The following is a 6947-nucleotide window of genomic DNA, read 5'->3' on the forward strand; positions in this document are numbered from 1 at the left end:
TTTTTGCTTTTTGGAAGCTTATCGGCAGGGATCTAAGGTTGCTCAGGTCAATTCCTAAGGTACTGCTATATGGTGAAATTTGTCTTTATCATACTGTGAGACTTAACGACCTCCACTGATACAACTACTATTGCAAGTTGTTCTTCTCAGGAATTCAATAAAAGAAAAAGAAAAATAAAGCAAAGCAAACAAAGCACTCCAACTTACCAAAAGAAAGCAAAAAATAACATGGAATTGTCTCCCCGACAACGGCACCAAAAACTTGATAGGATCTAAAAAATAATCGCAATCGTACAGATCAGTGTAGCTACGGATCGAACACAGGGAGGGTAGCCACTTTATGTTTGACTTCTTTTAATAATGCGAAAGTGAACCGATTAATAGTTGTGATCTAATTCTAACTACTGTCTTAAACATATGTATCTAAAATAACGCCTTAATCATTCGTCATCTAAGAATTTAAATACACAAGCCACAGAATTAAAATTAAATAAATAAATAACTAAAAATAAACAACCCATGCAATTAAAAAGCAATGAAGGAAAAAATGTTGAAATAAAAATAAAGTAAAAGAAAGGAGATAAAGCTAGAGAGAGGCTCACAAGTAGGTTTCTCTACTTAGCCCGAGGGATGCATCACAATATGAGCTTCCCTACTTGACTAGAGAGTTACTCTTACAAGGGCTACTCTACTTGGCTTTAGTGAAAGGGGGCAATTAAAATAAAAACAATAAAATGATGATTCTATGGCTAGGAGGGGCAAAGCGAACACATACACTAACCATGAACCTTGGGAGAAAGGGAAAACAATAATGTAATGACTGAAATTAAAATCCTAAATTAAGAAATAAATTGTAGTCATAAGAGGAAATAAGAGGGGGGGAGAGAAGACTATGGAAGAAGCCTACCTACCTGAATTCTTACTTGAACTTGAAAGCTTAAGTGATTTGAGATACTGTCAACCCTAAAAACCAGATCTGGAATGAACTAAATTTGAAATTTCTAGGCCTGGAGAAAACAAATCTTGAAAAAAAAAAAACTAAACTTGAAAAAAAGAGATGCTCCATGGCTCGTGATCTTGTCACCTAGATCTAAGCCTAGAACTATAACTTTAAAAATTACAATTCAATTGCATAAATCATAAACATAAAAGGCTGAATAAAAATAAAAGAGTGATTGCATTAATTGAAATAAAAAGCTATTACAAAAGTGATTAAAGCAAAAATAAAGAAGAATTAAAACTAAAGAGAGTGAAAGAGGGAAAGAGAGAAGAGAACTAAGCATAAACTAGAAAATAAACTAAGTGGAATATGTTGTTTTATGGTTGTCCTTGTTGGCAACTCGGCCACGTGGCGGTGATGACGTGGCCAGTTTGGGTGACGTGGATGAAAATGATGACATGGCAGTGTCCAATGTCACCGATGAGATAACAGAGCAGCTTGGTATGCATGGAGTGGTTTAATACATCATAAATAGGTGGTGCGGGTTTCTGGGTCAAAACTGGTAAAATTAGCTTATTTACGATCGAGGGCATTTTTGACAGTGAAAATGACATTTTTGGAAGATCGGTTCTTCATGAAAAAGATAGATTGTAATTTACCTAGTCAGTGCATTTGATTTCGTCACATTCCGATACCGTATGAAGAAGTTACGGCATTTGTGGCAGTCGAGGGTAGTTTCAGCATTGAAGATGAATTTTTTGAAGGAAGTGTTCTACATGTAACAATACGAAAAAAATACAATCTTTCCAACGGTTCTGATTTCATCGCATTCCGATTCCGTATGAGAAAGATACGTCATTGGAAATGTGTAGGGGCATTTTGGTCTTTTTACATGGATGATTCAGATGATTGAGTCTTCTGAAAAGTCGTAGAGCATCCAGTTACGATTCCAACGCACTTTGTTTCATATCGATCGGATATCGTATGAAAAAGTTATAAGCGTTTCCGTAAAGTCGGTTCGAAAATCCAAACCGAAAATCCATCAGTTGCTCTCGGTGTTGGGTGGGTTTTTCGGAATTTATTTTGAAATTCGAAGGGCTTTTGTGTAATTTAAAGATTTTGAAGGTCTGAGTTGCAAGGGGTCTTTAAGCACTGAAACATATGGAGGCAGGGGCTTGATTGTAATAAAGAGGAGTCAAGGGAAGTGAAATGAACGGCCAAGATTCGACCACGTATGTTTGATGCCCATCCAAAGGCTGCTGAGATTTTGGTGTGATATGGACGAGATAGATGCTTGCGCGTGGGATTTTATTGGTTAGATGCATAATTCTTGATGCACTGGCGCTACACTATATCAAGGTATGTTATTGTGTTTCGCGCGTGTACAGAAGGTATAAAAAGATTCCAATCTTAATGATCTCATGAAATCAGATTAAAGCCAACATGAAAGATTCGGATCCAACGGTCAATAAGCATTTTCAATTTTGTGAGTGGGAGACAAGATCCCTTAAAATCCGGAAAAGCAACCAATCATAGATCGACAACACTTCTGACGATGTCAGCGCCTACGTCATGATGACGTCATCGAGATTCAAATCTAACGGTTTGGATCTGTTGTCCGTTGGTTTAATCGGACGGCTTGGATTATAAGATCTCTTATATGAGATCTACGATCAGATTCCGCCCCTGTTGCGCGCGCCGCCGGTGTAGCCTACGCCACCCGTACGAAGATTCCATTTCGGGCTATCTCATTGCTCCAACTTCAAAAGGTCATATCTCCCTCATTTTAAGTCGGATTTGAGTGATTCAAGTTGGAGATTCTTCATCTCTCCGAGCTCTACACATCAGAGGGAAGAAATCAGGCAGAGGGGTTGCTGAGGTGGTCGGAAAAACGAGTTGAAGCTCGTGGAAGGCTAAATGTTTGAATGAAACACTTCCATTCGCTTGCACTTCATCCATAGCCACCATTAGAGGCTTAGGAAGCTGCTGGAAACCAAGGTAGCAAGTTCTATTGGTTGTTGCCAAGAGAAAAGAAAAGAAAAGAAAATAGAAGAGAAGAGAAGAAGAGGGAAATAGAGAAGAAGTTTTTCCTCTCTTTGTGTGTGTGTGAATGTGAATGTGAATGCCATTGTTGCTCCATGAAAGTAAAGACAAGGAGAAAAGAAAGAAGAAGAACCTAGAATTTGGTTCTTGTGAGTTGCTTCAAGAAACCCAAGTGCCAACCGGGGTTGAAGCATTGGCGGCACCGAGACAACGTGGTTGTGGTCCGCATCAAGTGGAGATTGACATTATTGCATCTCCGACGGTTACTCCTTGCCAAGGTAACCTCAATTTTGCCAAATTTCCATTATTATAAATCATTGTAGGCAAGATGTTTGATAAAATGCCTAAGTGATAGTTGTAGTCTATTTGGGGGAAATTTGCATGTATGAGTGCTTCACTATAGGGCATTGTTATAAGCCCAACTTGATTTTATTGGTGTTCAGTGGGTGCTGGACACAGGGGCTATGTGTTCCTTGGTAGGTACAACTACCTAAACCTATTTGCCGTGGGTGCGGCCTCTCAGATCATTCTGAGAAAACTAGGGTGAAGACCTAGCCATTGTATGTCATTGGTGGAAACTGGGAATGTGTTCCCTTGGCTGTGGGTGCAGTCATAATTAGTATTGAGTAAATGCTGAGCCCGACAGTGGGCATTACTCCGTGCATGTAGGCAACTGGCCGAAGCACGTATTTCTTGTGTTGTGGATGTGTATGCTCGTATTTGTTGTGGATTGGAGTGTTGTGAATGGGTGTGTACATCTGGTAGACCTGACCACTTGGTGGTGCAGTGTGGATGTGCATACGACTGTGTATGTATGTGACAGTGATTACCGTGTGAGGTTTATGAGACAGCTCTGGGCAGCAATACAGGTTATGTGAGTAAGTTTCATGCAACAGTAAGAATGGTCAGTAGTATACATAGCAGCTCTGGGCAGCATCAATAGACTGTGCTATTGAAGTGCAAATAGTGATTGCCACATCAGGGGTACAGTTGGAAAGTGAAAAAATATTTGGCACACTGATTCACCCCCCCTCTCAGTGTCAATCGGGACCCAACAATTGGTATCAGAGCAAGGGCTCTAGAGGCAGCTTAAACAGCTCAGAGTGATCCGGTTGGTTGAAGATGGCATCAGGTGTTTGGTTCAGTAAGTCTACTTCTGGAGCTTCTATTTTTAATGGATCAGATTTTATCCTTTGGAGGAAGTTGATGAAGTCACATATAGGTTCATTGGGGTATGATCTATGGAGTGCAGTGGTTAATGGGAGTGTAGACTCTACTATTGACTCTAAGGTTAGAGAGATCATTTTGGATGGATTAACAGACAGTGTGAGTGTCAAAGTCAGTTCATGCATATCAGCTAAGGCGATGTGGGAGAGATTACATAACCTATATGGAGGTGAGCCAGCTATATCAGAGTCCACATTAGATGTTGAAAGCAGATGTTCAGATGAGTGCTACACTAGTGAATTTGAGTGTGTTGAGGCACATATTACTACAACTCAAGATGAAATCAATATTGATTTGAGAACACATCTGAAAGAGTGCAACTTCATTATTGCAGCATTAGAAACACAAGTCATCAATAGAGATGAGAGATGTAGAATCCTTGAAGAGGCAGCCAATGTGTTGAGAGCACAACTGTTAGAGCTTGATGCTTCTTGTATCTCACAGATGATGAAGTTCAGAAATGACCCTCAGGTTATAAAATCTCTTGAAGATCAACTGAGAAAGCAAAGTGAGGTGTGTACCAGGCTTGAATCAGAGAACTTAGCCTTGAGAGAGAAAATAGATGTGCAATCTCGAGTGATTAAAAGAGGTAGTGAAATTTCAAATGATTTTAAGAAGTTAAATAAAGAATTAGAAGCAGAGATCATTTCACTACAAACACAGTTGACTGAGTTGCAGAGGAGACATTCAGCCACTCCACTTGTGGTTACAGAGATGGATAGACATCTAGCTCAGTCTGCAGAATGCCAGAGACTACCCATCATCAGCTCTAGTTCTATAACAGAGCAGGGTGAGTCATCAGGGAAAGCTATAGAGACAGTTGAGATCAGACCACAGAGACAGACTACAGGAAAAACACAGAAGAGAGCTCAGAGGAGACAAAGGAAGAGAGAGGAGAGACACAATAGTGAGATGAGATCTCCTACACATCAGGAACAATGTGGAGGTAGTCCACAAGATACAAAGAGTAGAGGTAAAGGCGAACAAGCAGTCCAAACAGGGAACATAATCAGAGTTGGTGGTTATGACAGAGTTTACCAGCAGAGACTAGTTGAGTATGGCAGGTTCAACAAGTTCAATTATCAGAGGCCTATGCAGATGATTCCCAGGCAGAGTCAGATGGCTCCCACCAATAGACATAATGCTTCACCCAGCTTGCATAGGCAGTTACCAATGATACAGTTATGTTTTCATGGGTATTGCCACAGGTGCAGTGAGTATGGGCATAGGAGAGCAGAGTGTATATCTAGACTAGACTCCAGCTATGAAGGGAGGATTCCCATAGCACCACTGGGTAGACAACTAGTAGAATGTCTTAGATGCCACCATCATGGACATTGGGCCAAGCATTGCAAGGCAGTGCTCTCCCCTCAGCTTGCACAAGAGGAGAGAGACTATCAGATCTCTAGAACAAGAAAGTTAAGAAGTGGTTGTAGAAGGCAAGTCAATGAAAGACATTATAAGAAGCATCAGTCACAATCTAGTGGTGAGTCTCAGGTGGCTTTGTACAGTGTATGGAAAGTGAAGGATATACAAAAGGCTGAGACAACAGTAAACAGAATCTGGAAAACAAAGGGAGATGTCAGTTCTACAGTTGTGCAGGAAAGATTCAGAAAGGGAAGACCATCAGTTGGAAGGGTAAAAGAGAGGTCTACAATTGGGTTGGTTGGACAGAGGCAGAGACTGAAGAAGACAGTAAGTGAGCATAAAGAAAAACATAGTAGTAGGAAAGCTTCTGGTGAGAAGCAAATGCATAGGACCAAGGCAAGTGGTCAGTTAGTTTGGAGAGAGAAGCACATAGAGGTGTGTGCAGTCACAGTCACCACCCTCCCACCACCTAGACAAGGTATAGGAGTGGGCACACCTCCCAGGCACTAGGTGTACTCTGGTGCACAAGAATGGGGGAGCTCACTAGATGGATATTAGTGCCCCCAGCAGGACTTAGATTATGACAGTAAAGTTCCTGCAATAGTGCTTGGATTAGAGACATCAGTTGAAACTTAGTGTAGTCCTCTTGAGTATTTGCATCTTAATGGAGCAATCACCAGATGAGCAGTTCAGTGTCAGTCAGAGGGCAGAATAGTTGAGGATGTCAGTGATGGTCAGAGGTATGCAGTTGTGAGTATGACAGCCAATAATTCGCTTTTGTATGCATCAGTATGGGTCAGAGATTCAGTTGGTATCAATCTCAGTGGTAGTTGTCAGAGTGCAATTTTGTGTGATCATGGTGATTGTTTGACTTCGACAGAGTTAAATATTTCAGCACTAGTGACAGAGAGAATGATATGTTGACTGGATGAAGAGATTTATGACAGGAAGCTCAAGAAGCTGGTGAGTTGAGCAGTTGCGTACTGTAATTTGTAGTTCATGATGTATATCCAGTCGAGGCAACACTTATCTGATGAGCAGTGTTGAAGCAGATATGAGGTCAGTTGAGTAATTGAGATTTCAACTCATAGGATAGGGAAGATGCGTATGGGCACTCCTATGTAGTTTGAACTCTCACATCTGTAGGATTGGAAAGATGCATATGGGCATTCCTATAGATGCTTGTATCCCACACTGGGAGAGATTACTTTAGAGAGAGATATTATAGTTCTTTGATATTGAAGTCAAAGAGGGAGAGTGCTCAAGTGGAAGGCATTGATTTTGAGAAAAACTTTTGCTCCAGTGGCAAGACTTGAGGCTATCAGAATGTTCTTGGTTTTGTCAGTGTACAAAGGGTTCAAGGTCTATC

Source organism: Macadamia integrifolia, chromosome 3 (assembly GCF_013358625.1).
Source record: "Macadamia integrifolia cultivar HAES 741 chromosome 3, SCU_Mint_v3, whole genome shotgun sequence".
Lineage (NCBI taxonomy): Eukaryota > Viridiplantae > Streptophyta > Magnoliopsida > Proteales > Proteaceae > Macadamia > Macadamia integrifolia.